Here is a 12,295-nt window from a genome sequence, read left to right on the forward strand (position 1 = left end):
TTATAATAAGACGAACTGAATTTTTTCTCTTAACAAATAAATAAGTAAAATGTAAGGCGCGATAATCTCCGAAGAGATTTAAGGCCGAGCTTGTCTTCCAATTTTCGTCGTGCTCCTCTTGATTTTCCCTACAAATTGGCCGGACGGGACCTACATGTTTTATGCCAACCCCGAACGGCATCTGCAAGGCAGATGAGTTTTCACTGAGAGCTTTTCATGGCCGAAATACACCCGGAGCGCTTGCCAAACGCTGCCGAGGGGCGACAAATTTTCTTCTAATTGAAAAACCTTATTTCTAAAATTTTGATGTTGCTTTGCCCGGGGTGCGAACCCAGGGCATACGGTGTGATAGGCGGAGCACGCTACCATCACACCACGGTGGTTCTTTTAACAACCACATAAAACAATTGCAAAATAATTAATTATACTGAAACTTAATCGAATCACTATTTAGTTTAATGAAATAATTAAGTTTTCCCTTTCACACTTGCTTCTTTAAGCGAACAGCAGCCCAAAAAAAAAATATTACGCTTTAAAAAAGATAGTTAAAATGGATAGCAGCCGTTCCCTTCTTAGATATTTAGGTTATGAAAATAAAATGCATGCGCAACTACTCAACGAAATATGTGCCAGTTTTTTAAAAAGCTATACTATTTTTTGCTGCAAATGCAGCGAAAACAAAATTTTAAATTTTTTTGGTAGTTTCCTATTTTTTGTTAATTGTTGAAAATAATTTACTTTCGATTGTCATTTGTTGCATTGACAAAAAATCCGACCCATTAAGCAGAGGGTACAAGATTTTTTACTCGATTAGGCATTCAATAAAGCACTAATAGGATATATAGGACTTTATATTTTGTATGGAAGATTGAGTTCAATAAGGGCTTTTATGTAGAAAACTTTACTAATTATTTCATTAGCCCTCTATGTGAAGTTGGTATTACATTAGCTTTAGTTCATTTCGTGCCGTATTTAACACAGTTTTATTTGAATTTTGAATTTATTTGATAATTAAGGCGTCGGACCGCTCAACACCTAGGCGGCGGGTCTCCCTCCTGGAAACCTTCCGGATTTTTGTTCTCGTCGTACCTGTGTTTCCTCTTATTACTCATTATCCTGGTTCGTTCCCTCACACTCTGTTGTTTGGTCAATGATCTACTTCGTAGAGCTTGCGCTTGACGGATTGGCGTCTCATAATCAGTATCGGTCCCACGTTTCACAACAGTAGTGCACCCTGGCTTGAAACTACCTTCGCATTCTTTCTGGGAAATTCTTTCCTCCGTTTTTGTGCGTCCATTTAGTATTGTCAATGCCAGTGTTTCTCTCGCAGGTATCTTTGAATTTGCTTTGTTTGGCCCATTCGATCCATCAATATTTACCTTTGACTTTCGTGGTCTTTGTCTAGTCTTCTCCACCAGCACTCGCTTACTGCTGAACCCTTTCTCAAAACTGAAGTTCAGTGGTACATCCTGGTTCTCATAACGCTTAACCCTTCTCTGCATATCGATCTTGATGTCACGGTCAACTAATAAGTCCACTCCCAATATGACTTCATCAACAATCTCCAGCACAACGAATTTGTGTAGAACCATGATCTTCCCAATTAAGACTGAGAAGCGCCCGTATCTACAGTCAGTACACGTTCTTTGCCATCCACATTCCCTCTGATGGTAAGACTGCTTGATTATTCCAATTTGCGACACAGATATCACAGGACATTCAATAGCTGGAGCTGGCTCTCGATCTCTACATCTTACTCGCTCTTGCTCATCGCCTCCAACTTTGTTATTGGGTGGTCTCATGCTGTTGAAACCACTAGGATCAAGATCGCAATGACGTGCAATGTGACCGGGCTTCCGCATTTGAAGCATTTGATAACGCTTTCACGATCCTTTCAGCAACTCCAATATTGTGTTCACCCAATGTGGCCTTTCTACCTCCACACGGCGTGCTTTGAACGCTGGCTTACACAGTCAGTGCATGGGATACCGTTTCAGCAAATGTTGGCTTTGGTTTCGCATATGTAGCTCGTTTCGTTTCGACATCCCGTATTCCATTTATAAAGCTCTGAATTTTTACCCTCTCGGTTTATTCCACGGGTGCGTCGGCATTTGCTTGATGGGACAGCCTTTCGACATCCGATGCGAGCTCCTGCAAAGTCTCATTCGATTTTTGGAACGGTTTTCCAACTCAATTTGGTATATCTGTTTCCTGTGTTCGCTTCCGAATCGCCTCTTTAGAGCTCTCATCAATGCTTCATAGATGTTCCGTTCGTACTCTGGAATTGTCTGTAGGATTTCAGTTGCAGGCCCTTTCAATGCCACGAACAGTGCAGCGACTTTATCTTCAGCATTCCAGTTGTTCACTACTGCGGTCTTCTCGAACTGTAGCTTAAAGACCTGGAAAGGAACAGAACCGCCAAAAGATGGAGTTTTTACCTTCGTATTACTCGCTGAAGCAGCGGGACAATTAAGTTGCAACTCCTGGATACGCCCTCTCAAAGCATACACCTCGGCCTCGATTTTTTCCTCAAACTGCATTATTTTCTCGTCCATACGCGTGTCCAGTTGTGCAGAGATCTGTGATGATACCTGTGCTGAAATTTGTGCCGACATTTCGATATTCGTGCGTCTTGTGCTTTAAATTTATATGTTATTTCTGACGACATCTCTGATATACATGTCTCCTGTGATTCCAGTTGGGATGCCATATATGTCCTCTGCTCTTCCAGTTGGGATGCCATATATGTCTTCTGCTCTACCAGTTGTGATGAAATATTTGTGGATATTTGTGATGACATTTCTGTCACAAAATTAAATATCTTGTATAATTCAATAATTCATTTTGGTGTATTCTTATGGTAAGGATAGCACTAAACTGTAGCTGTGTACACCGTTTTCTTGTTTCTCCTTTCTTCTTTATATATCTCAACGTTATGAAAATAAATTATTAGTTGTGATCTTTCTTTTTCTTCTTTGTTTGTTTTCCGTCTTGACTCAGTCGAAGTGAACTGTCCTTTTGTCCCCATCATTAAACTTGGCGTTGTTTTTATTTGCTTCGGGTATTGATTCATCTATGGCCATGAAATATTCAGTAGTAGATGGCTCGCAAAACTATTTTTAAGCTCCGGATTTTTCCTTGGTTTGTTCGCTCCGTATAATTCTAAAGGGGCGCGTAGGCTGCGGTGAACTTGTACTCGAGACGATAGTCGCGCAAGATAGATGCTAACACCTTTGCGACGAACTTCCATTCGTTCTTGGTAACGGACGCCAAGTCCGACAATATCCGGTCCATGATCAAAGTGTTCTCTTTCTTTTTTAACTATCTTTGCCAGATTAAACATTCCTTTCATCTGTCTTCTAAAAAAGATTAAGCTTATTGCACCACCACGGTGGCTTCGTTTTTCTCTGAATATTCTTAGAGGGCAAGCGGTGTTATACGAAGTCATAAGCGTGTTTGGAAGGAAGTCGTTGGGTTTCTTCAGTTCCTCCACATTGGCAACCTCTTTGGTATGTCCATATTCCTATTGTAGCGGATGTTAGCAATTTTGATGCGTCACTGTGCTGCGAGTAAATAAATCTATGTGTGTGTGTGTGTGTTCGCTATGGAAACGTATTTCCCACTCTACAATCATTACCAAATTTTGGCTATAGGTTCCTTCGATCAACACGAAGGTTTTAGGCTAAAAATAATTTCGATATATAAAATGGGCGTGGCACCTCCCATACAAATGGACTGCATAACTCTGAAGGTATATATGTACATGCCACAACATTGAAATTCAGTAAGGAGTTATATGAGGTCAATCCCTAACACCACCAAGAAAATGTGGAATTGGGAAAAATGGGGCGTGGCTCCTCCCATACAAATGGAATATATCATACTGTATATCTCTGGATGTAGTAATGCTAGGATAATGAAAATTGGTAAGGAGCTATATGACGTTAAGTCCTAACACCTCCAGTAAAATGTGGAATTGGGAAAAGGAGCGTGGCACCTTCCCTACAAATGGGATTTTTCAGAACTATGGCTGCCGTACAAACTTAGGTTATTTTAACACCTAAAGTTGGACTGAATTGTTGAGTTTGGCTGTTATTCCTTTTGGACGTTTAGTAATCTGCCGCCGTTAAAAAAATTTGTTAGCTTTAGTCTATCTACATCTATTGATATAAAAATCAGCTTATGTGTGTGTGTTCCCTATGGAAACGTATTTCTCACACTTCAATCATCACCAAATTTTGGCTATAGGTTCCTTCGATCAAGACGAAAGTTTTTCATATTTCAGAATTAAGAATTTTATATTAAATTTTTTTTTTGGCTATGCGAACGAGCAACCTCATCTCCCAAAAATGATCATGTTAACAAAATCAATGATCGCATTCAAAACCATATTCCTGGTGAAGTGACGAAATATAAATCGCCCGACACAGTTACAGATGAAGATCAAATTGGGAATTATCAAATTGAATTTCTAAACTCTATAGAACCACCTAGAATGCCGGTGCATATATTAACTTTGAAAATTGGCTCACCAATCATGCTTCTTCGGAATTTAGACCCACCAAAATTGTGCAATGGAACCAGATTTTGCGTTAAGAAATTAATTCCGAATGTAATCGAAGCAGCAATCATCAGCGGTACAAGCTAAGGTGAATATGTGCTCATACCACGTATCCCAAGGATTGCTGCAGATTTGCCATTCAATTTTAAGCGCTTACAGTTTCCTGTACGCCTTGCTTTTGCAATTACAATCAACAAAGCACAAGGACAATCGCTTATTGTTGCTCAATTAAATTCAGAGTTGGAACGACAAAAAATTTGTTTATCTTTGCACCGAACGAAAAAACAAAAATATTGTGTACCCACATGCATTACAATAATAAAATGTTTTAAACGAAAATTTCTCCAAATATGGGTACAAAATTCAATTAAATTTACAGAACAATAAACTAAATTATCAACAAACAAAACAGAAATAAAATAATTTTAAAAAAATTTTAAGTTAAACGGTTTTATTGAAAACAATACATGAAGTAATATTAATAGGAAAAGCTAGTAAATAATTAGGTAGGTCCTAGGTACTAGTCATCACACTCCTTATTAATCTAGGGCGTTGATCAGACAATTAAATAAAAGCATTGGGCGCGTGAAATTTCTAAAAATGTGAGGCGTAGCATAACCTGATTAAGGTTCAGTTGGTTTTACTTATGACTACCAACAGAAATATGACGCGTCCAACGCTTTTATTTAATTGTCTGATCAACGCCCTAGATTGATAAGGAGTGTGATGACTAGTACCTGGGACCACCTAATCATTTTCTAGCTTTTCGTATTATTATTATTTCATGTAAGTATTGTTTTCAATAAAACCGTTTAACTTAAACATTTTTTTAAAATTATTTTATTTTCAATTTTTTAGTCTTTATTTAATTCCGTATTATTTCTCATTCTATTTAGTTCATTTAGTGACTCATTATTACAAGGACCCTTTCCTGACAATTTGTTACAACCTAAGTCCTCAATACATAATCCTTCCAAAGACTAAACTCGACTCTGCACCACATATGCTTGTCCCTCTTCCAACTCCAAAATATTTTGATGTCACTTCTACCGGACTGTGTGCAATATTTGTTCCAAATATGAGCCAAATCGGGCATCATGGGTCGCTTTTTATTCTTGCATGTATTATGTGTTCCAAATATGAGCCAAAACGGACCACAAATAAGATTTTTGTGAATATCTCGATCCTTGCGCCACCTAGCGGCGTTTTTTTTCATAGGTCGCTTTCTATTCTTGCATGTATTATGTGTTCCAAACATTAGCAAAATCGGACCACAAATACGATTTTTGTGAATATCTCGATCCTTGCGCCACCTAGCGGTGATTTTTTTCATAAGTCGCTTTTTATTCATGCTTGTATTATGTGTTCCAAATATGAGCCAAATCGGAACACAAATACGATTTTTGTGAATATCTATATCCTTGCGCCACCTAGCGGCGATTTTTTTCATAGGTCGCTTTCTATTCTTGTACGTATTATGTGTTCCAAATATGTGCCAAATCGGGCCACAAATAAGATTTTTGTGAATATCTCGATCCATGCGCCACCTAGCGGCGATTTTTTTCATAGGTCGATTTCTATTCTTGTATGTATTATGTGTTCCAAGTATGATCGAAATCGGACCATAAATACCTAGCGGCGATTTTTTTCTTATTATTGCATTGTCATCGGGTTCTGAACTATATTCCAAGTTTCAAGTTTGTAGCTTATCGGGAAGTTACTTAAATGTCAATTACAAAATCCGTTCACAACGGCCGTGCATGCGCCATGCGGCCGTGCGGCCTTCCTGTCATGTCAAGCTAAATAAAACCGTTTAAAAATAACGCAAAATTCATTCGAACTCGGGCGTTACAACGTACGCCGGGTAAAGCTAGTACTACAACAAAACAGTACCCCATATACACACATACATACATAGAAGGCAACGAATAATAATACTTCGCAAAAATAACCAGCAGCTGGAAACGAAGAGAATATTTAACATGCAACTTAACTTTCGCACGAAACGCGGAAGGTTTTTAAAAAGTAAACCGCCTTGCTTGGTGCTTCAATCAAAAAAGTGTTCATCTTTATTCACCTTCTCTTATTTATAACTTATTTACTTCCCACTACATACAATTGTTTTGTGCTTAAGTTCTACGTAATGTGGAGCTTAAATGTTTACTTAAAGCTAATTTCAGCATACGATGAAATAGGTTTAGCCTTGAAATGGTTTGCCCTTAAAAAATCAATAAAAATAGCCAACTGCATATTTGAGTTATTTTTACTTAGCTTTTCCTGTTTAGATTAAAAATGTAGAGTTTAGAATATTTGAGATATTATTTACTTAGCTCTTCCTGTTTAGATTAAAAATGTGTGGTTACTATTTGCCAGTGTGGCAAAGACATATTTGACTAATGTGCCTAAGTGGCTCAATGAAGCTATATTTGTTTACTTGGCGGGTAAGTGCTATGGGTGAATGGTGGCGTTAACTTGCATGTAGACGGAAATAAAGACGGAATAAAAACTACAGATTTAAATGTATGTAGCCAAAACCAATAAGAAGTGCACAAACGAGAAATAAATAAGCATTTATTCGAGACGGCAGTTAGCGAAAAGTCTAGACTCTGGGTGAAATAAGTGAATGAGGCGAACTGAGAGTATATAAGCAGCGCAGTCCAAGCAATCAGTTTGATTTATAAATTTATATAAATGCTATAATTGAAGAACGCGACTATTGTAACGGTGAACTACTGCTGCCAAGGTAGTGTAAATAAAGAACATTTTGCTGTACTGGATATTTTAGTTATTTATTTGACAGTTCAGAGATTAGAACGTTAACAGAAGGTGCAGCATAATCAGGAATAATCTCCTGATCCCCGAAATACGTTACAATTAGTGTCAGAAGAAGAATTGTGGAATAAATTCCGGAGTCGCAGATGGCAACAGTTCATGGCCAAGTTGATTGAATTGAAGGTCCAGCAACATAAAAAAGAGGTTTGATAACCGTGGATTGAATACGGTTGGCAATAAATCCGAAGTTCAAGCACGACTGCGAGAGGTTATGGAGTCGAAAGGAGTAAATGCGGAGGAGTATGTCTTTTATCCTGATTGGGAAGAGGCAACAACAAAAATGGAAGAAAAAAAAGAAACACGGCTGACAGTGTCGAGCACAGACTTGAAAATTATATTGACTGCAATATCTGCACAAACAGCGACAATGGCATCCAATATTTAAGCACAAGGAATGCGTATTTCAGAAATGTCGACACATTTTATATCCAAAATGGAAAGAACCGAAGATATTTATGGCCGAGCAGTTGAATGCGCAAGAGGCTCGCATACTCGCAGCTATCAGAACAAGAAGCCAGGGTATCAACAAATTTTGAAGCGCAGAATGCAAAAATCGTTCGTATTCAGCAGCTACAACTAAACAGCCCAGCTGTTCCTGCGAGCAATCGGAAGGAAAAACTCCAATATTTTGACGGCCCTGTTCCTTTCAGGTATTTAAGCTTCAATTCGAGAAGACCTCAGCGGATTACAACTGGACAGCTGAAGATAAGGTTGCTGCACTGTTCGTCGCATTTTAAGATCCTGCAGCTGAAATCTTATAGACCATTCCAGTGGGAGAATAAAACAGTTATAAAGCATTGATGGCCGCTATCGACAGTCGCTACGGAGGCTAGCATGGGAAGCAGATATACTAAATTAATTTGTAGAGCCGCTTCCAGAAGGCTAATAAATCATTATAAGAGTTCGCGTCGGATATTGAAAGATTGGCTCATCTTGTAAATGCGGACGCACCTGTGAAATACACGAAGAAGATAAAAGTTCGGAACGTCACAAGCGGAATACGGGACGTCGAAACGAAAGAGCTACATACGCAAACCAAAAGGTTACATTTGCGGAAATGGTGTCACATGCACTAACTCAGGAATCAGCATTGCTTTTGAGTAAACCAGCTTTCAAAGCTAATCGTTTTGGAAACATTAAAAGGCACCCAGCAGAAGACGATGGTGTTGTCAAAAACTTTAAGCGCGGAAAGATAGGCCACATTGCACGTTATTCCAGTACTAACCCTAATTGTTCTAAAAATGTGGGTGGTCGAAAAACGCAGACCTGAAGGAAATTAAAAAATCTCCGAATACACTCAATTGTTTAACTAAAGCGAGTTAGCCGTAAGGGCCGAAAACTTGCTGTATCAAATTGGAAGAAGGTCGAGAAATCTTACTGTCGGGGACATGTGGATGGAAATGAACGTTTACTGACTGTAGATACGGGCGCATATCATTCGATCTGATTTAGTCAACAAGAAGAAAAACCATTGCTTGGAGCAAGATTGCGTACTGCCACTGGGGAGGCCTCCCTGGTCATTGGAGAATGAGCATATGAAGTCACAATTAGGAATGTCACGGTACTACACAATTTTATATTGGCTAAGATTGTTGATGAAATCATAATTGGAGTGGGCTTCTCAATTGAACATGGATGCCCGCTTTCAGAACTTCCTTCATTGGAGGGGTGCCGTTGGAATTTCCTGATAGAGCTAAATATTTTTGGATTATTTTGGACAATAAACTGTCTTGGGTACCGAATGTGATAGAAAAATCCAGGAAGTCCGGGGTTGACATGTGCTGGTGCAAGGGGCTATCGGCAAGAGATGGGGCCAAGAGTAGTACACTGGCTTGATGATATTCTGCTCTATGGGGTGCTGGTGTGGAAGACAGGCGGTGATCTTAGAACAATACATACATTGGCATTGAATATCGTGCTTAAGATACATCCAGTAGATATTGCAGAAAAAGCGGCCACAGCCCGTGAATTGCCTACGTTTCGTGACATGGGCTATAGGCTTTCAGACTGCAAACACTCTAGCCTTCTTACCAGGTTCGACTTTACCCCTGATAGGACGGACTATCATGTGCCCATAACTGCTCCCTGTGAAACCTTCACCTCAGGGCAGGGGACCAGTTAACTTGTTCACGGATTGGTCGATGTTGTACGAAAAGGTTTGTGATGGTGTTAATGTAAGCCGCCAGCTGCTGTAGCTATATGGAGCCACTTAATGCTTGAGTACCGAAGAAGATTTAATGATGAACTGTACGAGCTATACGCAGACATCAACATAGTCCAGCGAATTAAAACGCAGCGGCTGCGCTGGCTAGGCCATGTTATGCGAATGAAATATGATGCTCCGGCCAAGAAAGTGTTTCTATCGGAACCCGCCTATGGAAGCAGTGGTAGAGGGCGGCCCCCACTTCGTTGGAAGGACCAGGTGGAAAACGATTTAAACTCTTTGGTGTGACCAATTGGCACCGGTTGGCGGAGCGAAGGAGCGACTGGCGCGCCTTGTTGGACGGCCATAACCGTTTAGACGGTTAAGCGCCAATTAAGTAAGTAAGTAATGCTTGATTTCTCAGATTCTGCCAGAACTATGCGAAAGTATTTCTGTAGCAGCTCAATTGGATCACCGGAGGATTTATCGACGGTTGAGATCGGTCGCATTCGAAACTATAACGTATTTTATAAGGTGTCCATGTGAGCTTCCCCTACCTTAGCTAATCTAACCAATTATCAGGGCAAAGAAGATATATGGACGGTTAAGAATAGTATCATAAAATATGCCCCTACTAACCGGCCACCGACAACCTGCACAAACATTCTAAATTAAGTGGAGCAAATGTAAACCCTCCGAATGATTAAGATTTTTATACAAGACGAAGTTTTTGAAGCCCTCAACTTTATAAACCCCAACAAGGCTCCTGGTTTAGATAAAATTACATCTGATATTTGCATGGAGGTAATGAGGGACAACCCAATGCTTATAACAAATATATACAACGTATGCTTAAGAATAGGTTTTTTCACAAGACGTGGCAAGAAGCCTACAAAAAAATCTTGCCAAAATCGAACAAAGAAGCTGCCAACTTATGATCAACTAGTCCAATATATCTCCTACCAGTATTTGGCCAAGTTTTGGAAAAGCTCTTTACCTAGCGCTTGGCGTATCTTGCTGAAAGCAACAAATTGGTGTCGTCCAACCAGTATGAGTTTAAGAAACAAAAATCAACCACAGATGCACTCTACAATGCAGTTCAAAATGTAAGGATAAAAAGCGAAGCGATATCAAGTGGTGTGTGTGTCATTAAAGCCGCATTCGATAATGCCTGGTCGCCAATGTTATCAGCATTAATTCGTTACAAAACACCTTCAAATATTTATAAACTAACTAAGAGCTACCTCTATGATCGCAGAATCTTCCGCACCAAAAAGGATGTCCAAGGGCTGACTTCAAAGCTCTATATGTGGCCCCATTTTCTGAAACATAATTTTGGATGACCTGCTCTCTATACCATTGCCACAAGGGTGTGAAATAAAAGCATTCGAAAAACGATGTACTACTCCTGGTCAGTGCAAAAAAACGCGCCGAGTTGGAGTGTTTAGCAAGCATAAGCTTAACCCAGAAAAATAAATGAGGAAACGACGTTAAATGATCATTTGGCGAAGTTAAAACGCAAGATATAGGATTCACAAGTAAGGCAAGAGATGCAAACTTATTGATAAACGTCATCACCCTACCGTTGGTAAAATCCATAATACTACTAGAAGTGATTATAGATGAGCAGCTAAAGTTCATAATCACACGAAGTATGTCATAGCCAAAACACAAAGAATCTTTAACAATCTCTGTAAACTCGTTCGGCCTACTTGGGGAATCCATCTTGAAAATGTCATAATAATATATCGGCAAGTAGTGCAAAGTATTATTACAATCGTCGACTTTTGTGATCGTTACAGATGCTTCGCTATTAGAGCAATACGAGCTTTGCACACAGTATTAGCATTAGCTGGATTCAAACCATAACCATCCGAATGTGACTGAAGCAAGCAATATATACGAAACGAAAAGAACAGGCTGCCGAAATATCATTTGCCAGTCTCTGAATCAACATCATACCAAGTGACAAACTAGTCATTATATACACCAACATCGTACCAGATGCCATACTAGTCAGCATACCCATCAGGGGCGCACCCATTAACACACTAGCCAGCCTTTTGCGCCAGCATTGTATCAGATGGCAAACTAGTTATTATATACATACACCAATGACATACAATTCGTCGCCTCAGAAAACGAATGGCGTATGTTACAAAACACAGTTTCTAGAAAATGGACTTTGAAGTTTAAATGGGAATTATAAAAAAACTATGCGGTACATTTTTATGATTTTTTCACGAGTTGTAGAGAGTGTGACTGATTCCGACTTTCGATTTTCAAAAATTCAATATCTTCAAAAGATTAAGAAATAAAAAACTTTTCATTCGCTATGCGTATGTCGCATGTGACGTTTGCTCACCAATATGTTTGCGTCATAGCACATACGACAAAATTCCTTGTTGTGAAAATACGTTCTTGTAAACAATGACTTTCGAAGATGTTAAAATTCAAATATTTCTATCTTAACGCAGAAAAATTTTCCACCACCAACGTTTTTCAAATAAAAATCATAACTTTAATTAATCGGTTTTGATTTATTTTGAGAACTCAACAAGGGTAAATAAATATTTACATAATTTTAAATAACATACAAAAAATTGTACACATTTCCACATAAAATAAAAAAAAAAAAATAATACTCATGAATTCAATACCCTGTACTTTTGTATAGGTACTTTAAAGGTAAGTTTTTCTAAGAAACACTTAAGGCGTTTGACAGTATTGCTCTATAAATTTTTTGCCAGTCTTAAGAT

At 38.9% G+C, this 12,295-nt stretch overlaps 1 protein-coding gene across 6 annotated transcripts in view; it reads left to right on the plus strand.

Annotated features, from left to right (window-relative positions):
* Nucleotides 1-12,295, plus strand: part of unc-13 — a 4,182,017-nt gene that overhangs the window by 2,637,046 nt on the left and 1,532,676 nt on the right. The window lies entirely within an intron of this gene.

This window comes from Eurosta solidaginis, chromosome X (assembly GCF_040869045.1).
Source record: "Eurosta solidaginis isolate ZX-2024a chromosome X, ASM4086904v1, whole genome shotgun sequence".
NCBI classification, from domain to species: Eukaryota; Metazoa; Arthropoda; class Insecta; order Diptera; family Tephritidae; genus Eurosta; species Eurosta solidaginis.